Source organism: Hyla sarda, unplaced genomic scaffold (assembly GCF_029499605.1).
Source record: "Hyla sarda isolate aHylSar1 unplaced genomic scaffold, aHylSar1.hap1 scaffold_172, whole genome shotgun sequence".
NCBI classification, from domain to species: domain Eukaryota; kingdom Metazoa; phylum Chordata; class Amphibia; order Anura; family Hylidae; genus Hyla; species Hyla sarda.
This window is the reverse complement of record NW_026608360.1, coordinates 283,380-310,355: the sequence shown is the minus strand read 5'-3', so window position 1 is coordinate 310,355 and position 26,976 is coordinate 283,380. Positions and strand designations below refer to the sequence as shown.

General features: G+C 43.8%; 5 non-coding genes and 3 pseudogenes across 5 annotated transcripts; all 8 read left to right on the top strand.

Annotated features, from left to right (window-relative positions):
• The first annotated feature begins 2,072 nt into the window (after positions 1-2,072).
• On the top strand, positions 2,073-2,263 carry LOC130312507 (U2 spliceosomal RNA). Its single transcript, XR_008860620.1, has one exon. It is a non-coding gene; the product is annotated as a U2 spliceosomal RNA (small nuclear RNA).
• Positions 2,264-4,349: 2,086 nt separating this feature from the next.
• Positions 4,350-4,540, top strand: LOC130312506 (U2 spliceosomal RNA). The gene has a single exon (XR_008860619.1). It is a non-coding gene; the product is annotated as a U2 spliceosomal RNA (small nuclear RNA).
• Positions 4,541-6,623: 2,083 nt separating this feature from the next.
• On the top strand, positions 6,624-6,756 carry LOC130312618 (U2 spliceosomal RNA; annotated as a pseudogene).
• A 5,026-nt stretch (positions 6,757-11,782) lies between these two features.
• Positions 11,783-11,994, top strand: LOC130312596 (U2 spliceosomal RNA; annotated as a pseudogene).
• A 2,098-nt stretch (positions 11,995-14,092) lies between these two features.
• Positions 14,093-14,283, top strand: LOC130312504 (U2 spliceosomal RNA). Its single transcript, XR_008860618.1, has one exon. It is a non-coding gene; the product is annotated as a U2 spliceosomal RNA (small nuclear RNA).
• Positions 14,284-21,463: 7,180 nt separating this feature from the next.
• LOC130312600 (U2 spliceosomal RNA) lies at positions 21,464-21,652 on the top strand. The gene has a single exon (XR_008860708.1). It is a non-coding gene; the product is annotated as a U2 spliceosomal RNA (small nuclear RNA).
• Positions 21,653-23,743: 2,091 nt separating this feature from the next.
• On the top strand, positions 23,744-23,931 carry LOC130312613 (U2 spliceosomal RNA). Its single transcript, XR_008860714.1, has one exon. It is a non-coding gene; the product is annotated as a U2 spliceosomal RNA (small nuclear RNA).
• Positions 23,932-24,586: 655 nt separating this feature from the next.
• Positions 24,587-24,792, top strand: LOC130312606 (U2 spliceosomal RNA; annotated as a pseudogene).
• The last annotated feature ends 2,184 nt before the right edge of the window (positions 24,793-26,976 follow it).

Genomic DNA, 26,976 nt, shown 5'->3' with positions numbered 1-26,976 from the left:
CCTTACAGGGTTAAAAAGAAAGATTCCTACTTTCATTGCTACCTGCTTGCTGGCTAGCCAGCTAGCCAGCCCTGTGGGCCTTGCTGCTGCTGCAGCCAAAAAACAAAAGGTGGTGCTGCTGCTGCTTCTGCTGCTTCTGCTTCTGCTTGTGTCTGGCCGCTGTTGGAGCGTCCAGGCACAGGACTTCTGCTGCTGCTGACTAAATGGCCTCCTTAATTGGATCATTTGAGTAGCCAGCACACCTGTGCAGGTAGGGCATGACATGATAGGCAGCTGCCTTGATAGCGGGTGGGTGCTGAATGTTCCTAATTGACAAAATAAGATTAATGCTTATGAAGAAATATAAAATCTCATCCCTTCCCCAATATCGCGCCACACCCCTACCCCTTAATTCCCTGGTTGAACTTGATGGACATATGTCTTTTTTCGACCGTACTAACTATGTAACTATGTAACATAACATGGGGGGGGGGGGGGGTCTCCTGGCTGTTCACACAGGTGTGTCATTGCTGTACATTGACCATGCATTGCTTCTGTGGTATTGCAAAGGCAAAGACAAATGCTTCCAGCCATCCATTGCACTAATGGATTGGTCATCAGCTGGCTGTCTATGTCCCGCATCAATATAGACCAAAGTACAGAGGGTTAGGCTATGCTATTATGCACCTACCTGATGCATCAGAAGGTGCGAGGCCCTTGCTAAATTCTGTGCACAGACTTTGAGATCTATACTTTAGACTGTATCTAAACCTGCTCCAACATGGACTGACATTCTGGCCTACTTTCAGCCGATGCGACTTGTCTGTCGCTGAACAGTCGCTTTTTATGTATTCAGCACCTATGTATAATGTTGTAAAAATGCTCTAGAAGCTAAAGTCGCAGAAATGTCACACATATTTGGCCTGCAACTTTCTGTGCGACAAATTCAGACAGGAAAAATCAGTATAAATCCTTAGAAAATTATCCCCCAGTGTCTCCATCTGCTGGCGGTATTGAATAAGCATTGCTGCACTGATGGGATATGCATTAGACGAAAAAAAAGAAGAAAAAGAAGAATAATACGCCCAGAAAAGAGGCGAAAAGGAGAAAAACGTAAAAAAACGTGAAAAAAAAGTAAGAGGAAGAGAAGGGAAAAAAAGGTGGAAATGGGTTTAAAAGTGATTTTGGCGGAGAAATATATATATATATATATATATATACGCGCACACACACACATATATATAAACGTATTCTCCGTTGAGATATTGCAGCCGCTGCTGTGTCCAGGCCCAGGAGCCTTAGCACTGTGCTGTGATGTCACTCAATACCACTGACATCACTAGGTGTAAACAACATCTCTCCTTTGCTGTGTATGTGACTATGGAGCTGTTTGGTGATGTCGTCTATTATGGCCTTCATAGAAGCAACAGGAGATTGTTGCATCCATCTAGAACCGTCAGAACTACAGTGCTATGATGTCACTCACTTCCACAGGCCTTGCAGAGTGTAAACAACAACAACCCAGCTTTGTTGTGTATGTAACCATAGGGATTTGTGATGTCACCTAGAACCTTCACAGCAGCGACAGCTTTATGAGGAGCATCAGCACTGCTCTGCCTGAGCAGAACCATCACCGCCATAGGTTGTCAAATAACCCGGGTTTAACCCACACAGGTAAGTCCAATGGGGTGCAGGCATGTCCTCTATGCTTACAGCTTCCCGTGGGTGTTGGTTTGATACCGTTTGGGGACAGCCAAGGAGGCATCTGCAGGCAACAAAGGTAGGTGTGTGCTTGTGTGTGTGTTTCCTATGCAGATCCTAAGCCCAGTGTCACATGCAAGTAGGAGGAGTAAGAAGGGTTCCTGGCAAATCCGGGTTATGGATTGCATTTAAAAAGGCCCCGTGGGAGTGCAATGGGCCCCTGTCTTGCTGCTTAGCAATAATGGTATGGGTTTAGGTTCTGCTGTGTGTACTGGTGGTTGACTGCCCCCCAGCCCAGAGTGTGCATGGAAAATTGTCTGGCAGCCTCCCTGACAGCAAGCAGTGATAGTGCCCATGAAGGGCACCTTGTTGGGCCCGCCCCTTTCACGGTTATCGCTTCTCGGCCTTTTGGCTAAGATCAAGTGTAGTATCTGTTCTTATCAGTTTAATATCTGATACGTCCCCTATCTGGGGACCATATATTAAATGGATTTTTGAGAACGGGGGCCGATTTCGAAGCTTGCTTCCGTCGCCCTATGCATTGACCCGATATGGCAGTATCTTCGGGTACAGTGCACCACCCCCTTACAGGGTTAAAAAGAAAGATTCCTACTTTCATTGCTACCTGCTTGCTGGCTAGCCAGCTAGCCAGCCCTGTGGGCCTTGCTGCTGCTGCAGCCAAAAAACAAAAGGTGGTGCTGCTGCTGCTTCTGCTGCTTCTGCTTCTGCTTGTGTCTGGCCGCTGTTGGAGCGTCCAGGCACAGGACTTCTGCTGCTGCTGACTAAATGGCCTCCTTAATTGGATCATTTGAGTAGCCAGCACACCTGTGCAGGTAGGGCATGACATGATAGGCAGCTGCCTTGATAGCGGGTGGGTGCTGAATGTTCCTAATTGACAAAATAAGATTAATGCTTATGAAGAAATATAAAATCTCATCCCTTCCCCAATATCGCGCCACACCCCTACCCCTTAATTCCCTGGTTGAACTTGATGGACATATGTCTTTTTTCGACCGTACTAACTATGTAACTATGTAACATAACATGGGGGGGGGGGTCTCCTGGCTGTTCACACAGGTGTGTCATTGCTGTACATTGACCATGCATTGCTTCTGTGGTATTGCAAAGGCAAAGACAAATGCTTCCAGCCATCCATTGCACTAATGGATTGGTCATCAGCTGGCTGTCTATGTCCCGCATCAATATAGACCAAAGTACAGAGGGTTAGGCTATGCTATTGTGCACCTACCTGATGCATCAGAAGGTGCGAGGCCCTTGCTAAATTCTGTGCACAGACTTTGAGATCTATACTTTAGACTGTATCTAAACCTGCTCCAACATGGACTGACATTCTGGCCTACTTTCAGCCGATGCGACTTGTCTGTCGCTGAACAGTCGCTTTTTATGTATTCAGCACCTATGTATAATGTTGTAAAAATGCTCTAGAAGCTAAAGTCGCAGAAATGTCACACATATTTGGCCTGCAACTTTCTGTGCGACAAATTCAGACAGGAAAAATCAGTATAAATCCTTAGAAAATTATCCCCCAGTGTCTCCATCTGCTGGCGGTATTGAATAAGCATTGCTGCACTGATGGGATATGCATTAGACGAAAAAAAAGAAGAAAAAGAAGAATAATACGCCCAGAAAAGAGGCGAAAAGGAGAAAAACGTAAAAAAACGTGAAAAAAAAGTAAGAGGAAGAGAAGGGAAAAAAAGGTGGAAATGGGTTTAAAAGTGATTTTGGCGGAGAAATATATATATATATATATATATATATATATATATATATATATACGCGCACACACACACATATATATAAACGTATTCTCCGTTGAGATATTGCAGCCGCTGCTGTGTCCAGGCCCAGGAGCCTTAGCACTGTGCTGTGATGTCACTCAATACCACTGACATCACTAGGTGTAAACAACATCTCTCCTTTGCTGTGTATGTGACTATGGAGCTGTTTGGTGATGTCGTCTATTATGGCCTTCATAGAAGCAACAGGAGATTGTTGCATCCATCTAGAACCCTCAGAACTACAGTGCTATGATGTCACTCACTTCCACAGGCCTTGCAGAGTGTAAACAACAACAACCCAGCTTTGTTGTGTATGTAACCATAGGGATTTGTGATGTCACCTAGAACCTTCACAGCAGCGACAGCTTTATGAGGAGCATCAGCACTGCTCTGCCTGAGCAGAACCATCACCGCCATAGGTTGTCAAATAACCCGGGTTTAACCCACACAGGTAAGTCCAATGGGGTGCAGGCATGTCCTCTATGCTTACAGCTTCCCGTGGGTGTTGGTTTGATAGCGTTTGGGGACAGCCAAGGAGGCATCTGCAGGCAACAAAGGTAGGTGTGTGCTTGTGTGTGTGTTTCCTATGCAGATCCTAAGCCCAGTGTCACATGCAAGTAGGAGGAGTAAGAAGGGTTCCTGGCAAATCCGGGTTATGGATTGCATTTAAAAAGGCCCCGTGGGAGTGCAATGGGCCCCTGTCTTGCTGCTTAGCAATAATGGTATGGGTTTAGGTTCTGCTGTGTGTACTGGTGGTTGACTGCCCCCCAGCCCAGAGTGTGCATGGAAAATTGTCTGGCAGCCTCCCTGACAGCAAGCAGTGATAGTGCCCATGAAGGGCACCTTGTTGGGCCCGCCCCTTTCACGGTTATCGCTTCTCGGCCTTTTGGCTAAGATCAAGTGTAGTATCTGTTCTTATCAGTTTAATATCTGATACGTCCCCTATCTGGGGACCATATATTAAATGGATTTTTGAGAACGGGGGCCGATTTCGAAGCTTGCTTCCGTCGCCCTATGCATTGACCCGATATGGCAGTATCTTCGGGTACAGTGCACCACCCCCTTACAGGGTTAAAAAGAAAGATTCCTACTTTCATTGCTACCTGCTTGCTGGCTAGCCAGCTAGCCAGCCCTGTGGGCCTTGCTGCTGCTGCAGCCAAAAAACAAAAGGTGGTGCTGCTGCTGCTTCTGCTGCTTCTGCTTCTGCTTGTGTCTGGCCGCTGTTGGAGCGTCCAGGCACAGGACTTCTGCTGCTGCTGACTAAATGGCCTCCTTAATTGGATCATTTGAGTAGCCAGCACACCTGTGCAGGTAGGGCATGACATGATAGGCAGCTGCCTTGATAGCGGGTGGGTGCTGAATGTTCCTAATTGACAAAATAAGATTAATGCTTATGAAGAAATATAAAATCTCATCCCTTCCCCAATATCGCGCCACACCCCTACCACTTAATTCCCTGGTTGAACTTGATGGACATATGTCTTTTTTCGACCGTACTAACTATGTAACTATGTAACATAACATGGGGGGGGGGGGGGTCTCCTGGCTGTTCACACAGGTGTGTCATTGCTGTACATTGACCATGCATTGCTTCTGTGGTATTGCAAAGGCAAAGACAAATGCTTCCAGCCATCCATTGCACTAATGGATTGGTCATCAGCTGGCTGTCTATGTCCCGCATCAATATAGACCAAAGTACAGAGGGTTAGGCTATGCTATTGTGCACCTACCTGATGCATCAGAAGGTGCGAGGCCCTTGCTAAATTCTGTGCACAGACTTTGAGATCTATACTTTAGACTGTATCTAAACCTGCTCCAACATGGACTGACATTCTGGCCTACTTTCAGCCGATGCGACTTGTCTGTCGCTGAACAGTCGCTTTTTATGTATTCAGCACCTATGTATAATGTTGTAAAAATGCTCTAGAAGCTAAAGTCGCAGAAATGTCACACATATTTGGCCTGCAACTTTCTGTGCGACAAATTCAGACAGGAAAAATCAGTATAAATCCTTAGAAAATTATCCCCCAGTGTCTCCATCTGCTGGCGGTATTGAATAAGCATTGCTGCACTGATGGGGTATGCATTAGACGAAAAAAAAGAAGAAAAAGAAGAATAATACGCCCAGAAAAGAGGCGAAAAGGAGAAAAACGTAAAAAAACGTGAAAAAAAAGTAAGAGGAAGAGAAGGGAAAAAAAGGTGGAAATGGGTTTAAAAGTGATTTCGGCGGAGAAATATATATATATATATATATATATATATATATATATACGCGCACACACACACATATATATAAACGTATTCTCCGTTGAGATATTGCAGCCGCTGCTGTGTCCAGGCCCAGGAGCCTTAGCACTGTGCTGTGATGTCACTCAATACCACTGACATCACTAGGTGTAAACAACATCTCTCCTTTGCTGTGTATGTGACTATGGAGCTGTTTGGTGATGTCGTCTATTATGGCCTTCATAGAAGCAACAGGAGATTGTTGCATCCATCTAGAACCCTCAGAACTACAGTGCTATGATGTCACTCACTTCCACAGGCCTTGCAGAGTGTAAACAACAACAACCCAGCTTTGTTGTGTATGTAACCATAGGGATTTGTGATGTCACCTAGAACCTTCACAGCAGCGACAGCTTTATGAGGAGCATCAGCACTGCTCTGCCTGAGCAGAACCATCACCGCCATAGGTTGTCAAATAACCCGGGTTTAACCCACACAGGTAAGTCCAATGGGGTGCAGGCATGTCCTCTATGCTTACAGCTTCCCGTGGGTGTTGGTTTGATACCGTTTGGGGACAGCCAAGGAGGCATCTGCAGGCAACAAAGGTAGGTGTGTGCTTGTGTGTGTGTTTCCTATGCAGATCCTAAGCCCAGTGTCACATGCAAGTAGGAGGAGTAAGAAGGGTTCCTGGCAAATCCGGGTTATGGATTGCATTTAAAAAGGCCCCGTGGGAGTGCAATGGGCCCCTGTCTTGCTGCTTAGCAATAATGGTATGGGTTTAGGTTCTGCTGTGTGTACTGGTGGTTGACTGCCCCCCAGCCCAGAGTGTGCATGGAAAATTGTCTGGCAGCCTCCCTGACAGCAAGCAGTGATAGTGCCCATGAAGGGCACCTTGTTGGGCCCGCCCCTTTCACGGTTATCGCTTCTCGGCCTTTTGGCTAAGATCAAGTGTAGTAATACAGGAGATCTGGTCAGAAGGTACTCGGGTACCCCTCTCCTCGGCCTTGTGGGATCGCCCAGGTTTATTGCCTGGGCTTCACCCACTTGTTGCTATTGGGGAGAGGGCCTAGTCCCAGGGTAACGAGTAGCGATCGCCTCTCAAGACCTTCGGGTGGAGAGAGGTTAGAACCATGGATGATGATCCGGATCCAGGTTCTGTGCCGGCATACGCAAGGATCAAAAACACCGTGAGAGTCATTCTCACGGATGATACCAAAAGGGCGGACGATTTAAAATTCGTAGTAGAGGACGTACTCGGAGGAGTTTTCGGAATACAGAAGGGCGAGATATTGGCAATCCAGGACTACCCGAAGTGTAAAATTTTTGATGTGACGTTCACACAAAATGGCATCCACAGAGATTTTGTTACCAGAGCTGCTGCGAGTAAAGACAAAAAGCTTCAGGGTGTCCGGATTATTGAGCATGTTCTAGACGATATTAAGCTGGTGGTAGTAAAGATGTATTCCCCTTTCGCCAACCTACACGATGTTGAGTTGTTTTTACAAGTCTATTTTAGTAAGGTTGAGTGCAGAGGAAAAATAATGAACAGCTGTGGCATCTGGACATCTAAGTGGAGATTTCAGGTTACATGCAAAAAAGATGCCAGATTGCCAGGGGGAATACAACTACCACCAGCTCGTTTTAAAATAAATAATATGTATGGCGACCTCTTTTATGCGGGGATGCCAAGCTACTGCAGGAAGTGTCACAGATATGGACACACAAAAGAAAACTGTGAAAGTACATGCAAAAAATGTGGTAGCACACAGCACGAGACAGAGAAATGCACAAGAGGAGGGAGGTGCAATTTCTGTCAACAATTCGGTCACCTTTTCTCCTCTTGTCCCCACAGACATAGGACGGAGCAGCAGTGGCAACCCTGGAGGCAGCAAGGACAGCAACCGGGACACCAGCCGAGGCAAGCAGAGCCAGTGATTACCCCCCCACAAGAGGTAAGCGGTGAGATGGAGAAGGAGAAAGACCCCCCTCAGGCAAAAGGAGGGGACCCTAAAGAGCAGAGGATGGCCAAAAAACGTGCAAGTGGTGAAAAAACTGGCCCCCAGGAGCATGCTGGGTTAAGAGAGGAGCGGACGGCGGCCGAATCCGCTCCTCAGCAACCTCTGGCTCAGGGTCCCCCTGAGAGCGATGATCCGGGTGGAGAGGTGAAGGTTAAAAGGCGGAGGGGCTCCAGAAGACTCTATTCGGAGGCGGTCCAGGGGGAGCCGATGGAAGTACCTGCGGATGCAGGGAACCCAAGTGACGTTCCTCCACAGGTCCCCATAGGGGATACCCCCCCTCCTCCCTGCCAGGAGGAGGTTTCAGGGGTGACCGTCTCTGAGGTACCAGAGACGGAACTAAGTGAACACCCGACCCCTATGGAGGGGCAAGAGGTGGAAGAACCCAATGAGTCTGGAGCCCTGATTGCCAGGATGCCCGAGAACAACTATGCCTCAATCATGATGGAGGAGGGGGGTCGGCTGAGTGATGGTGCCTCCTCTCCTGCTTCCTCTATGCGTACAGTTGAGTCAGATTTTGGGGGGTATGAGGCTTCGGAGGGGGAATCAGAGGTGTAAGACGTTTTCTTGTACATTCCCATGGCTGAGTTGTCCGGTCTGTCCTTGAACGTGAGAAGTGTGAGCGCCAGAGTAAGAAGGGTTGCCCTATTTAATTACTTGTCGGTTTTTGCTGCTTCCGTCCTTTTCCTGCAGGAATGTGGCATCCCGCACAGATTAAATTATAAAGAATATGAAGATGATTGGGTGCACGGTCCATCAGTCTGGTCTGGATCAAATGAGTCCAGATCAGCAGGGGTCGCCATACTTTTTAAAGGGAACGTTTTAATTGAGAGTTTTAACGAAATTTTACCAGGCAGAATTTTATTGGTCAGCGCTTTTATTAATGGTATTAAATGGCAGTTTTTAAATTTTTATGGTTCTCCTGATAAGAATGAAAGAATAAAAATGTTAAAGATTTTACCCCTTTTTATTAACAATTCTAGTCCTCTTGTTTTATCAGGTGATTTTAATTGTATTTTAAGGGGAGAACGCCGTTTTTCGAACGCAGTGAGTAGGAACTATGATAAGACGTCTTTTATGTTAAAAAACTTGATTTTAGATTTTAATCTCACTGATGTTTTTAAAAAATGTAATTTTAACGTACCAGAGGAAGACGGTGTTACCTGGAGCAATGCAAGCTGTAGCTCCAGGATAGATTTTATTTTTTGTTCTTATCAAGTACTGCCTTTTAACTGTGATCTTTTTACCAATGTTTTTTCTGACCATAAATTATTGTATTTTAAAGTTAAAAGTGATTTTAAAAGGAGAACTGGTAGGAATGCCTGGAAGTTAAACGTGTCCCTTTTAGAAGATCCGCAGGTTTTATCAGATTTTATCACCTTTTACAAGGAATGCAGACGAGTAAAAGACCCCAACACTCCCACCAGTATCTGGTGGGAAAAAATGAAACTAAAAATAAAAGAATTTTTTATCCGTGTTGGGGTTAGGAAAGCTAAAGAAAAACGTGAATTTTATAATATCCTAAATACTCGTCTGCAAACCCTGTACAAATTCAGAGCACATGGGATGGAGGTGGAGAAGGAGGTACATGATCTTAAAAAAGAAATAACTAAGTGCCTGGAGCAGAAAGGAAAAGAAATTATCTTTAGGTCTCGAATACAGCATCTTGAGGAAAACGAGACCTGCTCCAGGTATTTTTTTAAGAAAATACATGAAAATAGAAGGTTAATAGAAAACATTGAAGGAGTGAATGATGTACAGGGTATTTTAAAAAAGGTGCAAGAGTTTTATGCGGATCTTTTTAATGTAAAACACATTGATGAATGTTTTATGAATGACTCGTTAAAGGAGATCACCAATTTTTTAGATCCTGTCTCACAGTCTTTTTTATTGCAGAATATTTCAGAGCAGGAGATTTTAGAGACCGTCAAGAGTTTTAAAACAGGTAAAGTGCCTGGGCCGGATGGTATACCCATTGAATTTTATGTTACTTTTTATGGTATTTTAAAAGAAGATTTGTTCTCCCTTTTTACGGAAGTCTTTAAGTCTAAAATCCTCCCAGGCTCATGGAAGAAGGGTGATGTCTCCCTGCTATTCAAAAAGGGAGACCGGTCGGAACTCAAAAACTGGAGACCAATCACCCTTCTGAACTGCGACTATAAAATAATGGCGAAACTGTGTGCTAACCGCTTAAAGAACGTAATCCATAAAATAATTCATACAAACCAAGTCTGTGGGGTGCCTGGGAGGAGTTTATGGGAGAACCTAAACCTTTTAAAGGATGTAATTAGCGACACCAAATTAAGAAAAGGAAAGCTGGCGGTTTTATCCATAGATTTTGAAAAAGCTTTCGACAGGGTGTCACATTTTTATCTTTTTAAGGTTTTAGAGAAAATGGGTATACCTGATGGCTTTTTATTGTCTCTTAGAGCTTTCTATGATAACTGTACTAGTAAAATTTTAGTAAATGGTTTTAAGACACAGGGCGTGATTTTAAATTCCGGAGTGAAGCAGGGGTGTCCCTTGTCCCCACTACTCTTCATTTGCGCAATAGAGCCTCTTTTATGTACAATACGAAAGGATAAGCAGATCCATGGAGTCCCCCTGCCAGGAGGAGGGGGACTAGAGGCGAAGGTAGTGGGGTACATGGACGATGTTGCGGTGTTTTGCAGGGACACCCCATCGCTTCAGAAGACGCTAAAACAGATTCAATATTTTAATTGTGCCTCCGGTTTTAAAGTCAATTTTAACAAAAGTAACATTTTAAACATAGGCGGAATGCCTTTGTATGATGTGCCCGTCCCTGTGTCTGAGTCGGTGCAGATTTTAGGTGTCTCCTTTGACGAGTCTAATAATGGTTTTAATAGCTGGGACTTGGTGGCTCAAAAAATAAATAAGAAAATATGTATGTGGAACATGCGAGAACTTACAATGGAAGGGAAGGTTTTAATTACAAAAATGGTGCTTTTACCTATTTTATTGTATTTAAGTCTGGTTTTCCCACCCCCCGAAATGGTTCTAAAGAAAATAACAAAAGCTTGTTTTACTTTCTTTTGGAGTTCTAAGAACGAAAAATTAAAGAGACAAATTGTGATAAAACCGAACTCCAGGGGCGGTAATGATTTTCCAGATTTTAAAGCTTTCCTTTTAATAAAGTTTTTTAGCATGTGTTTTACTACTGTTTTTAAAGATAGCTACTGGTCTTATTTTGTTCGTTTTAATACTGGTTATTTTATGCGGAGGAACGGCTGGTTTTCTACAGTTTTAAGTTGCCCTTATTCTTTGAATTTACCCCCTCAATACATGATTTTAGGAAAAATTTTAAACTTATATAATTTTAAAGGTAAAAGTGTTCAGGATCTGTGCAATAGCAAAAAACTACTAAAGGAAATAAAAGAAACCAGTACCGTGACTCCCATCAAAAATTTTAACGAACAGAAGTGTATACAGATTTGGAAGATGTTGAGTATTAATTATCTTTTTAATTCACAGAAGGACCTGGCCTGGAGCTGCGCACACGAGTGTCTTCCATGCCGGGCATTCCAGCACCGAAGAGGATTATCCAACTCTGCAACCTGCCCGAGGGAGGGATGCCGACAAGAGGAGACCGTGCACCATCTAATATGGACTTGTTTTTACTCGCAGAAAATATGGACAAAGATACTCCCTCTGGTAAAAAGGATAACTGGACTAAAAGACTTAAATATTGCAGTGGTTTTTTGTGGTTGCCTGGAATGCCCAACACGGACTCAAGAGACTATTGCATGGAAGATCATAAACTGTGTGAAGGCAGCTCTGTGGAAGGCCAGGAATATTTTATTGTTCAAGCATGAGGTTTTATCTGTGAAGGACATTTTATCTATCTGTTTTTATGAAATGTACCAGTACTATCTTTTAGACAAGAAGAGATTTCCGCTTTTATCTAGAAAATGGTTTTTAAAAGAATGGAATTCTATCTTGTAAAGCCACCAAGTGTCCATTTTATGTTTTAATATGTTGTAAATATGTTATTTATATGTAACTGTATTTATTGGCATATTTGCACAACTTTGTTAACATTATTTAATTTTTAATAAAGTTGCCCCCGTAAGGGTAGTCAAGTTAAAAAAAAAAAAAAAAAATCTGTTCTTATCAGTTTAATATCTGATACGTCCCCTATCTGGGGACCATATATTAAATGGATTTTTGAGAACGGGGGCCGATTTCGAAGCTTGCTTCCGTCGCCCTATGCATTGACCCGATATGGCAGTATCTTCGGGTACAGTGCACCACCCCCTTACAGGGTTAAAAAGAAAGATTCCTACTTTCATTGCTACCTGCTTGCTGGCTAGCCAGCTAGCCAGCCCTGTGGGCCTTGCTGCTGCTGCAGCCAAAAAACAAAAGGTGGTGCTGCTGCTGCTTCTGCTGCTTCTGCTTCTGCTTGTGTCTGGCCGCTGTTGGAGCGTCCAGGCACAGGACTTCTGCTGCTGCTGACTAAATGGCCTCCTTAATTGGATCATTTGAGTAGCCAGCACACCTGTGCAGGTAGGGCATGACATGATAGGCAGCTGCCTTGATAGCGGGTGGGTGCTGAATGTTCCTAATTGACAAAATAAGATTAATGCTTATGAAGAAATATAAAATCTCATCCCTTCCCCAATATCGCGCCACACCCCTACCCCTTAATTCCCTGGTTGAACTTGATGGACATATGTCTTTTTTCGACCGTACTAACTATGTAACTATGTAACATAACATGGGGGGGGGGGGTCTCCTGGCTGTTCACACAGGTGTGTCATTGCTGTACATTGACCATGCATTGCTTCTGTGGTATTGCAAAGGCAAAGACAAATGCTTCCAGCCATCCATTGCACTAATGGATTGGTCATCAGCTGGCTGTCTATGTCCCGCATCAATATAGACCAAAGTACAGAGGGTTAGGCTATGCTATTGTGCACCTACCTGATGCATCAGAAGGTGCGAGGCCCTTGCTAAATTCTGTGCACAGACTTTGAGATCTATACTTTAGACTGTATCTAAACCTGCTCCAACATGGACTGACATTCTGGCCTACTTTCAGCTGATGCGACTTGTCTGTCGCTGAACAGTCGCTTTTTATGTATTCAGCACCTATGTATAATGTTGTAAAAATGCTCTAGAAGCTAAAGTCGCAGAAATGTCACACATATTTGGCCTGCAACTTTCTGTGCGACAAATTCAGACAGGAAAAATCAGTATAAATCCTTAGAAAATTATCCCCCAGTGTCTCCATCTGCTGGCGGTATTGAATAAGCATTGCTGTACTGATGGGGTATGCATTAGACGAAAAAAAAGAAGAAAAAGAAGAATAATACGCCCAGAAAAGAGGCGAAAAGGAGAAAAACGTAAAAAAACGTGAAAAAAAAGTAAGAGGAAGAGAAGGGAAAAAAAGGTGGAAATGGGTTTAAAAGTGATTTCGGCGGAGAATATATATATATATATATATATATATATATATATATATATATATATATATATATACGCGCACACACACACATATATATAAACGTATTCTCCGTTGAGATATTGCAGCCGCTGCTGTGTCCAGGCCCAGGAGCCTTAGCACTGTGCTGTGATGTCACTCAATACCACTGACATCACTAGGTGTAAACAACATCTCTCCTTTGCTGTGTATGTGACTATGGAGCTGTTTGGTGATGTCGTCTATTATGGCCTTCATAGAAGCAACAGGAGATTGTTGCATCCATCTAGAACCCTCAGAACTACAGTGCTATGATGTCACTCACTTCCACAGGCCTTGCAGAGTGTAAACAACAACAACCCAGCTTTGTTGTGTATGTAACCATAGGGATTTGTGATGTCACCTAGAACCTTCACAGCAGCGACAGCTTTATGAGGAGCATCAGCACTGCTCTGCCTGAGCAGAACCATCACCGCCATAGGTTGTCAAATAACCCGGGTTTAACCCACACAGGTAAGTCCAATGGGGTGCAGGCATGTCCTCTATGCTTACAGCTTCCCGTGGGTGTTGGTTTGATACCGTTTGGGGACAGCCAAGGAGGCATCTGCAGGCAACAAAGGTAGGTGTGTGCTTGTGTGTGTGTTTCCTATGCAGATCCTAAGCCCAGTGTCACATGCAAGTAGGAGGAGTAAGAAGGGTTCCTGGCAAATCCGGGTTATGGATTGCATTTAAAAAGGCCCCGTGGGAGTGCAATGGGCCCCTGTCTTGCTGCTTAGCAATAATGGTATGGGTTTAGGTTCTGCTGTGTGTACTGGTGGTTGACTGCCCCCCAGCCCAGAGTGTGCATGGAAAATTGTCTGGCAGCCTCCCTGACAGCAAGCAGTGATAGTGCCCATGAAGGGCACCTTGTTGGGCCCGCCCCTTTCACGGTTATCGCTTCTCGGCCTTTTGGCTAAGATCAAGTGTAGTATCTGTTCTTATCAGTTTAATATCTGATACGTCCCCTATCTGGGGACCATATATTAAATGGATTTTTGAGAACGGGGGCCGATTTCGAAGCTTGCTTCCGTCGCCCTATGCATTGACCCGATATGGCAGTATCTTCGGGTACAGTGCACCACCCCCTTACAGGGTTAAAAAGAAAGATTCCTACTTTCATTGCTACCTGCTTGCTGGCTAGCCAGCTAGCCAGCCCTGTGGGCCTTGCTGCTGCTGCAGCCAAAAAACAAAAGGTGGTGCTGCTGCTGCTTCTGCTGCTTCTGCTTCTGCTTGTGTCTGGCCGCTGTTGGAGCGTCCAGGCACAGGACTTCTGCTGCTGCTGACTAAATGGCCTCCTTAATTGGATCATTTGAGTAGCCAGCACACCTGTGCAGGTAGGGCATGACATGATAGGCAGCTGCCTTGATAGCGGGTGGGTGCTGAATGTTCCTAATTGACAAAATAAGATTAATGCTTATGAAGAAATATAAAATCTCATCCCTTCCCCAATATCGCGCCACACCCCTACCCCTTAATTCCCTGGTTGAACTTGATGGACATATGTCTTTTTTCGACCGTACTAACTATGTAACTATGTAACATAACATGGGGGGGGGGGGGGGTCTCCTGGCTGTTCACACAGGTGTGTCATTGCTGTACATTGACCATGCATTGCTTCTGTGGTATTGCAAAGGCAAAGACAAATGCTTCCAGCCATCCATTGCACTAATGGATTGGTCATCAGCTGGCTGTCTATGTCCCGCATCAATATAGACCAAAGTACAGAGGGTTAGGCTATGCTATTGTGCACCTACCTGATGCATCAGAAGGTGCGAGGCCCTTGCTAAATTCTGTGCACAGACTTTGAGATCTATACTTTAGACTGTATCTAAACCTGCTCCAACATGGACTGACATTCTGGCCTACTTTCAGCCGATGCGACTTGACTGTCGCTGAACAGTCGCTTTTTATGTATTCAGCACCTATGTATAATGTTGTAAAAATGCTCTAGAAGCTAAAGTCGCAGAAATGTCACACATATTTGGCCTGCAACTTTCTGTGCGACAAATTCAGACAGGAAAAATCAGTATAAATCCTTAGAAAATTATCCCCCAGTGTCTCCATCTGCTGGCGGTATTGAATAAGCATTGCTGCACTGATGGGGTATGCATTAGACGAAAAAAAAGAAGAAAAAGAAGAATAATACGCCCAGAAAAGAGGCGAAAAGGAGAAAAACGTAAAAAAACGTGAAAAAAAAGTAAGAGGAAGAGAAGGGAAAAAAAGGTGGAAATGGGTTTAAAAGTGATTTCGGCGGAGAAATATATATATATATATATATATATATATATATATATACGCGCACACACACACATATATATAAACGTATTCTCCGTTGAGATATTGCAGCCGCTGCTGTGTCCAGGCCCAGGAGCCTTAGCACTGTGCTGTGATGTCACTCAATACCACTGACATCACTAGGTGTAAACAACATCTCTCCTTTGCTGTGTATGTGACTATGGAGCTGTTTGGTGATGTCGTCTATTATGGCCTTCATAGAAGCAACAGGAGATTGTTGCATCCATCTAGAACCCTCAGAACTACAGTGCTATGATGTCACTCACTTCCACAGGCCTTGCAGAGTGTAAACAACAACAACCCAGCTTTGTTGTGTATGTAACCATAGGGATTTGTGATGTCACCTAGAACCTTCACAGCAGCGACAGCTTTATGAGGAGCATCAGCACTGCTCTGCCTGAGCAGAACCATCACCGCCATAGGTTGTCAAATAACCCGGGTTTAACCCACACAGGTAAGTCCAATGGGGTGCAGGCATGTCCTCTATGCTTACAGCTTCCCGTGGGTGTTGGTTTGATACCGTTTGGGGACAGCCAAGGAGGCATCTGCAGGCAACAAAGGTAGGTGTGTGCTTGTGTGTGTGTTTCCTATGCAGATCCTAAGCCCAGTGTCACATGCAAGTAGGAGGAGTAAGAAGGGTTCCTGGCAAATCCGGGTTATGGATTGCATTTAAAAAGGCCCCGTGGGAGTGCAATGGGCCCCTGTCTTGCTGCTTAGCAATAATGGTATGGGTTTAGGTTCTGCTGTGTGTACTGGTGGTTGACTGCCCCCCAGCCCAGAGTGTGCATGGAAAATTGTCTGGCAGCCTCCCTGACAGCAAGCAGTGATAGTGCCCATGAAGGGCACCTTGTTGGGCCCGCCCCTTTCACGGTTATCGCTTCTCGGCCTTTTGGCTAAGATCACGTGTGGATTTCTGTGCGTGGTTTGGGTTGAAAGGAGTGGTGATCGGGGCCCTCTTTACGGGGGGCCCTGGATTGTTGCTGAGCTGCGATCGTGGGTTTTACCTGCAAAAATGAGCGAGAAGGCGCGTGGACTTGAGGACACGGTGCGGATCTACGTTCCTGGCGAGCACCGGGGGACGATCGGACTTGACCAAATCGTTGTGGAGATTCTTCGCAAGCTTGATTACCTACAGGTATGGAATGTATTGGCTATACAGGATTTTCCTAGGCAAGGAATTTATGATATTACTTTTTGTGGTTCTGAGATTTGCCAGAGAGTCTATATGGATCTTGAAGAAATGAAGAGGAAAAGTGAGCCTGCTATAATGAAGAAGATTAAAGTGGAACCGTTATTTATGAATACAACAAAGGTAGTAATTGTCCACATGTATAATCCTAAGGTTTCTGATGAAATGGTTACAAACTTTTTGTTCCGGTATTGCGAGGAAGTGAAATTTATAGGAAGACTTAAGAACAAGTTTGGGTACTTTAATTGTAAGAGAAAGTTTATTGTAAAATTTAAAAAAGATGAAGGAATGCAAGATGGAAGGAAGAGCATACCACAGGTGTTTTCTATCGGAGGAGAGAGAGGTTTCTGCTTTTATGAAGGCCAGTTGCAATATTGTAGAAAGTGCCATGCCTATGGCCATGTGCAGGATTATTGCCCTGAGAAAGGAGAATGTTGCAGAAATTGTGGGAAAACTGGTCATGAAGCAAGTATTTGTACAGAGAAGAAGACATGTGATATCTGTGGAAGTGAGGAACATTTGGCAAGAGGCTGTGATATGTGGTATAAAAAGAAGAGAAGTTATGCTGATGCAGCTGGGAATAGAGGAGAACAAAGAGAAAAAGGGGGAGGGAGGTTTGTTCCTGGAGTTGGTGAGAGTGTGAGTGTGAGTGTTAATGTGGCACAGGTGGCTGAGGAAAGTTCTGTGATAGTGGAGCACATTAGCACTCAGGAGAGGTCAGGGGAGGAGGGTGTTTCCACTGCTGTGACTGGTGAGGAGACAGGTGTGGGAGGTGAATTTACCTTGGTGAAAAAGAAAAAAGCAAAAAAAGTGAAAGTGGTGGAGAAAATTGAGACAGTGTATGGTGATGTTCTTTCTAGTGAAGAGGCTATGGATGATATTGAATGTCCAAACCCAATTGTGGGGGAGGAGGAGGGAATGGAAGTTGTTGGGTCATCTCAGAGATCTCTAACACCTGGTCAGAGAGTTTCTCGCAGTAAGGAAGAAGAGGAGGAGGAAGATGAGGATGTGCAGGTTGTGAATAAAAGGTGTAAGACAGGGAGCTGGTCTGAGGATCAGGAAGCCCTTGTTCTTGGTAGTGATAATGAAATAGACAGGGACTCTAACATAGGGTCGCCTGATTGTTTTGCAAGTTTACATAGGAAAGTTGAAGGCCAAAATGTTAATTTCTAAGTTAAGATGGATTTTAAAGCATTTGGTTTTCTTTTCCTAGTTATTATGACTTTGGTTGTAACAACTATTAATGTAAGAAGTATTGAGTCTGAAATTAGGAGAGCTGCAATTTTTGATATTCTTGAGAATGTTAGAAGTGATGTGATATGTTTACAGGAGTGTGCAATAAAGTCAGCACCTTATGCAAATGAGTGGAAGTGTGGGCAGTCCTTCTGGTCCACATGTGCAGAAAACAAAAATGAAGGTGTTGGGATTTTATTGCGAAACAGGGACATTAAAGTTTTAAATTGCCAAACTTTAGTACCTGGTCGTTGTATTGTTTTAATTTTTGAGGTTTTGGGCCAGAGGATGAGAATTTTTAATGTGTATGCTCCAGCAGAAAAACAAGCACGTTTGTCTTTTTTAGAGTCCCTTAAGTTTTTTATCCCTGGTCGTGAAGATACTATTATTGTTGGCGATTTTAACTGCATTAGATCCGTCAATGATCGTGAGAGCTCTGCTGAGGTTAGAACTGATATTACTTCCAATGTTTTAAATCAAATTATTCAAGACTTGCATTTTACTGATGTTGGACTGATGGTTAGCACTGATGAAAGATATACGTACATATCAGATAGTGGCCGCTGTAAATCCCGGATCGATTACATCCTGGTCTCTGATGGGATTAAGGTGGTCCGGTGCAATCAAATGATGTCAACTTTCTCAGACCACAAGATGGTGTTGGCTGAGATAAGTGTCACAGAGTCCCTTCATTTTGGGAGGGGGCTCTGGAAATTAAATGTAAGTCTATTGGAAGATGAGGAAGTAATGGCTGGTTTTAATCATGTCTTTTTATCCTGTGTTTCTAAACAACCTGATTTTAGTAATGTCTTAGTGTGGTGGGAATGGGCTAAAGGAGAGTTTTCTAATTTCTTTAAGATGTTTTGCATAAAGAGAGCACAAGAGAAGAGGAGGAGTGATGAAAGGCTTGTATCCCGGTTAGAGACTCTCTATAAGTTTAAACGTGTTGGTGTGGAGGTGGAGGATGAGATTGTTAAGGTGAAGGGGGAGATGAAAAAAAGGTTGTTGGAAAAGGGAAGGAATATTGTATATAAGTCTAAAGTGCAGCACCTAGAAGAAAATGAGCAGTGTACACGGTATTTCTTTAAAAAATGTTTTAATGCTAAAGGTGTTTTTAAATCTGTTTTTACCCCTACGGGGGAAGTTTTTGGAGAGGAGATGGTGAAGGAGATTGGCAGATTTTATGAGACACTCTTTAGTAATAAGAGCAGAGCCAGTGAGACGGAGATGAATGATTATTGTAATATTTTGGAGAATAATGTTCCTGTTGAAAAAGTAGATTTTTTGATTGATGATGTTAGTGAAGGGGAGATCAAGCAGGCCCTGGATAAGATGGCCAAAGGGAAGACACCAGGCTGTGATGGTCTCCCCACTGAGTTTTATTCCGCGTTCTGGAATATTTTAAGTAAAGAGTTTACACGGGTGGTGCAATATGTTTTTAACTCAGGTGTTTTAGCTGAATCTATGAAGAAAGGGGTCATAACATTAATTCATAAAAAAGGTGATGGCAGAGATCTTAAAAATTGGAGACCTATAACTTTATTAAATTGTGACTACAAGATAATTGCTAAGATTGTGGCTAATAGACTGAGTGATGTAGTGGACCACCTTGTGGGAGAATACCAAGTTTGTGCAGTACCGAAAAGAAAAATAACAGATAATTTATTGCTTTTAAGAGACTCTATTTATTACAGTAACTTTAACAAGAATGCACTGTTTGTTGAGTCCATAGATTTCGAAAAGGCTTATGATAAGGTTGCACATGATTTTATGTTCATTGCTTTAAAACACTTAGGTATTCCAGAAAAGTTATTATCTGTTATTATGAGTTTTTATCATGGGGTGACAAGTCAGATTTTAGTAAATGGGCATGTGGGGCCTGCTTTTAATGTCTTGTCTGGAGTCAGACAGGGATGCCCACTCTCCCCAATTCTGTTTATATGCGTTATAGAGGGCCTGTTGAAGAATGTGCAGAAAGATAAATGTGTGAGTGGTGTTTTTATTCCAGGTAGTGATGGTAGTAAGTTAAAGGTTTTAAGTTATATGGACGATGTGGTTTTTACTTGTACATCCCAAGCAGATCTCAACAGAGTAAATTTGCATGTGAGGATTTTTTGTTGTGTGGCTGGGATGAATGTGAACTGGGGGAAGTGCCAATTATGCAGTTTTGGGAACCAAGAGAATATAGTAGTGGATGGTGTTAAGGAAAAAGAAGACATTGAAGTGCTAGGAGTGATATTTGATAAAGACCTCAAAGGAAAGAAAAGTTATGAGACTTTGGACAGTAAAATTGAGAAGAAGCTATCCTTCTGGAGGTTAAGGAACTTGTCACTTAAAGGGAAAGTTCTTATCATTAAGTCTGTAATCCTACCGCTTCTCTTGTATACGGCTATGGTGCTTCCTCCAGGGAAGTTATGGACTAGGAGAGTCACAAGGAAGCTTTTTGTGTTCTTCTGGGGGTCTAAGATGGAGAAAATGAGAAGAGAAGAAGTGATGAAGAGTATGAATTTGGGCGGATATAACTTTCCAAACATTGATCTGTTTTTAAAGGTGCACTATTTTCTTTTAATTTTTAAATTGATACAGTGCAATAATAGGGCGGCAGACATGAGTAAATACCTTGCAGGATGGTTGTTTTCCAAATGGGGCTGGTGTGAGAGGGATTTGAGGAGACCCATAGCACATGTGATACCTACCTTCTATGTGCTCCTCAGGTCTTTCAATGATCAATTTGGTTTGAGCTCTTTAGGTGAACCTGATAAAAATAAAATAGAACAAGAAATAAGGAAAAATGAGACATTATATGAAGTACCATTCTGCACTAATGCTCAGTCTGTGAAGATTTGGAAGTTTTTTAAAGTTATTGGACTATCAAACAGACAAAAAGACGTTAGTTGGATGTCCTTTCATGGCTGCCTCCCAACCCGATCTTTTTTAAATGGAAGAGGTTTGAGAATAAGTGACAGATGCCCAAGAGAGGGTTGTGGAGGTAGAGAAGACTTAGTGCACCTTTATTGGGACTGTTTTTATGCAAAAGAATTTTTTATGTTTTTAAAGAAGTTTTTAATCCAACTCACTGGATATAACAGTTTTTCTTTTGAGAAAGTTTTTATTGGTCAAGATCTTAGTAAAAAGGAAGATACACGTACTAATTGGATTCTTTTTTCTGTTTTTAAAGAGGTTTTATGGGACTCACGCAATTTGCTTGTTTTTAAAAATGTTGTTATTTCTCCGAGGGAATTGAAAAGATTGTTTTTAGGAAGGATTTTTACTATCTTTCTACTGGACAAAAAGAGAATTGGTGAAGAAGAAGCGGAGAAAATCTGGATGCATACACGATGGAAACATTTATAAGAAGTACGTAAAGGAGAAAGCTGTAAGTTTTTGACCAATTTCTGTGATTGTTTTTGACATGTTTTTTTGTTTTGTTGTTTGGTCACTTTTTCTTGGCACTCGGTTCCCTTAGTTAGTTTTTTCCGTATGATGTTTTTTCAGATATTGTTTTAAGTGACGAGTCTTGGTAGGTGACCTGATGATCGTCCAAACAATAGTCTGTAACTGAGGAAAAAAAAAAAAAAAAAAATCTGTTCTTATCAGTTTAATATCTGATACGTCCCCTATCTGGGGACCATATATTAAATGGATTTTTGAGAACGGGGGCCGATTTCGAAGCTTGCTTCCGTCGCCCTATGCATTGACCCGATATGGCAGTATCTTCGGGTACAGTGCACCACCCCCTTACAGGGTTAAAAAGAAAGATTCCTACTTTCATTGCTACCTGCTTGCTGGCTAGCCAGCTAGCCAGCCCTGTGGGCCTTGCTGCTGCTGCAGCCAAAAAACAAAAGGTGGTGCTGCTGCTGCTTCTGCTGCTTCTGCTTCTGCTTGTGTCTGGCCGCTGTTGGAGCGTCCAGGCACAGGACTTCTGCTGCTGCTGACTAAATGGCCTCCTTAATTGGATCATTTGAGTAGCCAGCACACCTGTGCAGGTAGGGCATGACATGATAGGCAGCTGCCTTGATAGCGGGTGGGTGCTGAATGTTCCTAATTGACAAAATAAGATTAATGCTTATGAAGAAATATAAAATCTCATCCCTTCCCCAATATCGCGCCACACCCCTACCCCTTAATTCCCTGGTTGAACTTGATGGACATATGTCTTTTTTCGACCGTACTAACTATGTAACTATGTAACATAACATGGGGGGGGGGGGGTCTCCTGGCTGTTCACACAGGTGTGTCATTGCTGTACATTGACCATGCATTGCTTCTGTGGTATTGCAAAGGCAAAGACAAATGCTTCCAGCCATCCATTGCACTAATGGATTGGTCATCAGCTGGCTGTCTATGTCCCGCATCAATATAGACCAAAGTACAGAGGGTTAGGCTATGCTATTGTGCACCTACCTGATGCATCAGAAGGTGCGAGGCCCTTGCTAAATTCTGTGCACAGACTTTGAGATCTATACTTTAGACTGTATCTAAACCTGCTCCAACATGGACTGACATTCTGGCCTACTTTCAGCCGATGCGACTTGTCTGTCGCTGAACAGTCGCTTTTTATGTATTCAGCACCTATGTATAATGTTGTAAAAATGCTCTAGAAGCTAAAGTCGCAGAAATGTCACACATATTTGGCCTGCAACTTTCTGTGCGACAAATTCAGACAGGAAAAATCAGTATAAATCCTTAGAAAATTATCCCCCAGTGTCTCCATCTGCTGGCGGTATTGAATAAGCATTGCTGCACTGATGGGGTATGCATTAGACGAAAAAAAAGAAGAAAAAGAAGAATAATACGCCCAGAAAAGAGGCGAAAAGGAGAAAAACGTAAAAAAACGTGAAAAAAAAGTAAGAGGAAGAGAAGGGAAAAAAAAGGTGGAAATGGGTTTAAAAGTGATTTCGGCGGAGAAATATATATATATATATATATATATATATATATATATATATATATACGCGCACACACACACATATATATAAACGTATTCTCCGTTGAGATATTGCAGCCGCTGCTGTGTCCAGGCCCAGGAGCCTTAGCACTGTGCTGTGATGTCACTCAATACCACTGACATCACTAGGTGTAAACAACATCTCTCCTTTGCTGTGTATGTGACTATGGAGCTGTTTGGTGATGTCGTCTATTATGGCCTTCATAGAAGCAACAGGAGATTGTTGCATCCATCTAGAACCCTCAGAACTACAGTGCTATGATGTCACTCACTTCCACAGGCCTTGCAGAGTGTAAACAACAACAACCCAGCTTTGTTGTGTATGTAACCATAGGGATTTGTGATGTCACCTAGAACCTTCACAGCAGCGACAGCTTTATGAGGAGCATCAGCACTGCTCTGCCTGAGCAGAACCATCACCGCCATAGGTTGTCAAATAACCCGGGTTTAACCCACACAGGTAAGTCCAATGGGGTGCAGGCATGTCCTCTATGCTTACAGCTTCCCGTGGGTGTTGGTTTGATACCGTTTGGGGACAGCCAAGGAGGCATCTGCAGGCAACAAAGGTAGGTGTGTGCTTGTGTGTGTGTTTCCTATGCAGATCCTAAGCCCAGTGTCACATGCAAGTAGGAGGAGTAAGAAGGGTTCCTGGCAAATCCGGGTTATGGATTGCATTTAAAAAGGCCCCGTGGGAGTGCAATGGGCCCCTGTCTTGCTGCTTAGCAATAATGGTATGGGTTTAGGTTCTGCTGTGTGTACTGGTGGTTGACTGCCCCCCAGCCCAGAGTGTGCATGGAAAATTGTCTGGCAGCCTCCCTGACAGCAAGCAGTGATAGTGCCCATGAAGGGCACCTTGTTGGGCCCGCCCCTTTCACGGTTATCGCTTCTCGGCCTTTTGGCTAAGATCAAGTGTAGTATCTGTTCTTATCAGTTTTTCATGCCGGTGGACAGTAACGCCGGTATGGGGCTGGTGGGGATGGGTGCTGCATGGAGGATGCAGGTGTACCAGGGCTTTCCGGGGCTGGTTCTGAGGAATCAGCTCGACGGCTGCCCCGATGTGACCTGTTCCCTCCGGGTCTCGCCATGAGGCTGAGAGGGTCTAGAGCCGAGGTACTTTTGTGCCTCGGGGAGTGGTGACCCCGAGGTGCCGAAACTCACTGGGAGGATAGACTCACTGAGTTGAAGCACGGGCACCATAATCTCTTCACCTTGTGGCACTCACCTCTTGATTCCCGGCCTTCTGGCTAGGATCAGAGAAATTTTTATAGATCCGGCCGGATGTCCGGGCAGTATATCTGCACACATTCACTTATTTATTTCTTTTTTGTCTCACTGTGTCACTTTTTGCGTGTTGTGTGTTCACAGGATTGGTCAGGATGCGGTAGCCCTTCTGGGTGTCCCTCCTGGCGGTCTAGGGGAGGTGTGTGTGGCCATTAGGTTCCGCACCTCCCTGCAAACACCCCGGGTACTCCTGCTTTTGCAGGGTACCTACCGTAATCGGCTCTGCGGGCAGATACCTTGGCTAACGCCAAGGGGGATGCCGGGAGCATTTGTGGTCCCCTAGTAGCTTCGGCGAAAAGGGACATCGAACCTGGAACCTCGCAGGTACCTTTTGGTCCGGAGGCGAAGGGTAAGGTTTGTTGGGGGGCCTCTCTCCTATCGGAGAAGGGCTTGCGATAGACCGCATCCTTTGTGCACGTTTTTTTAGTGTAACACGTTTGCACTTTTTCTTGCACTTTGGGTGAATCGAAAGCACGTTCCTCGGCTTTAGAAAAATCTGTTCTTATCAGTTTAATATCTGATACGCCCCTATCTGGGGACCATATATTAAATGGATTTTTGAGAACGGGGGCCGATTTCGAAGCTTGCTTCCGTCGCCCTATGCATTGACCCGATATGGCAGTATCTTCGGGTACAGTGCACCACCCCCTTACAGGGTTAAAAAGAAAGATTCCTACTTTCATTGCTACCTGCTTGCTGGCTAGCCAGCTAGCCAGCCCTGTGGGCCTTGCTGCTGCTGCAGCCAAAAAACAAAAGGTGGTGCTGCTGCTGCTTCTGCTGCTTCTGCTTCTGCTTGTGTCTGGCCGCTGTTGGAGCGTCCAGGCACAGGACTTCTGCTGCTGCTGACTAAATGGCCTCCTTAATTGGATCATTTGAGTAGCCAGCACACCTGTGCAGGTAGGGCATGACATGATAGGCAGCTGCCTTGATAGCGGGTGGGTGCTGAATGTTCCTAATTGACAAAATAAGATTAATGCTTATGAAGAAATATAAAATCTCATCCCTTCCCCAATATCGCGCCACACCCCTACCCCTTAATTCCCTGGTTGAACTTGATGGACATATGTCTTTTTTCGACCGTACTAACTATGTAACTATGTAACATAACATGGGGGGGGTGGGGTCTCCTGGCTGTTCACACAGGTGTGTCATTGCTGTACATTGACCATGCATTGCTTCTGTGGTATTGCAAAGGCAAAGACAAATGCTTCCAGCCATCCATTGCACTAATGGATTGGTCATCAGCTGGCTGTCTATGTCCCGCATCAATATAGACCAAAGTACAGAGGGTTAGGCTATGCTATTGTGCACCTACCTGATGCATCAGAAGGTGCGAGGCCCTTGCTAAATTCTGTGCACAGACTTTGAGATCTATACTTTAGACTGTATCTAAACCTGCTCCAACATGGACTGACATTCTGGCCTACTTTCAGCCGATGCGACTTGTCTGTCGCTGAACAGTCGCTTTTTATGTATTCAGCACCTATGTATAATGTTGTAAAAATGCTCTAGAAGCTAAAGTCGCAGAAATGTCACACATATTTGGCCTGCAACTTTCTGTGCGACAAATTCAGACAGGAAAAATCAGTATAAATCCTTAGAAAATTATCCCCCAGTGTCTCCATCTGCTGGCGGTATTGAATAAGCATTGCTGCACTGATGGGGTATGCATTAGACGAAAAAAAAGAAGAAAAAGAAGAATAATACGCCCAGAAAAGAGGCGAAAAGGAGAAAAACGTAAAAAAACGTGAAAAAAAAGTAAGAGGAAGAGAAGGGAAAAAAAGGTGGAAATGGGTTTAAAAGTGATTTCGGCGGAGAAATATATATATATATATATATATATATATATATATATATATACGCGCACACACACACATATATATAAACGTATTCTCCGTTGAGATATTGCAGCCGCTGCTGTGTCCAGGCCCAGGAGCCTTAGCACTGTGCTGTGATGTCACTCAATACCACTGACATCACTAGGTGTAAACAACATCTCTCCTTTGCTGTGTATGTGACTATGGAGCTGTTTGGTGATGTCGTCTATTATGGCCTTCATAGAAGCAACAGGAGATTGTTGCATCCATCTAGAACCCTCAGAACTACAGTGCTATGATGTCACTCACTTCCACAGGCCTTGCAGAGTGTAAACAACAACAACCCAGCTTTGTTGTGTATGTAACCATAGGGATTTGTGATGTCACCTAGAACCTTCACAGCAGCGACAGCTTTATGAGGAGCATCAGCACTGCTCTGCCTGAGCAGAACCATCACCGCCATAGGTTGTCAAATAACCCGGGTTTAACCCACACAGGTAAGTCCAATGGGGTGCAGGCATGTCCTCTATGCTTACAGCTTCCCGTGGGTGTTGGTTTGATACCGTTTGGGGACAGCCAAGGAGGCATCTGCAGGCAACAAAGGTAGGTGTGTGCTTGTGTGTGTGTTTCCTATGCAGATCCTAAGTAGTGTTGCTCTCGAATATTCGCAATTCGAATTTTATTCGCGAATATCGCATATTCGCGAATTCGCGAATATTCGCGAATATAGCGCTATATATTCGTAATTACGAATATTCTTTTTTTTTTTTTTTTTTTTTTTTTTCACAGTACACATCACAGTGATCATCCCTCTCTGCTTCCAGCTTGTGTGGTGTAAGAAGGCTCTAATACTACTGTGTGAGACTGGCGTGCGAATTTTCGCATATGTGAAAATTTGCATATGCTAATTTTCGCATATGCGAATTTTCGCTTATGTTGATTTTTGTATATGCAAATTTTCGCATATGTTGATTTTCGCACATACGAATATACGCATATGCGAAAATAAAACGA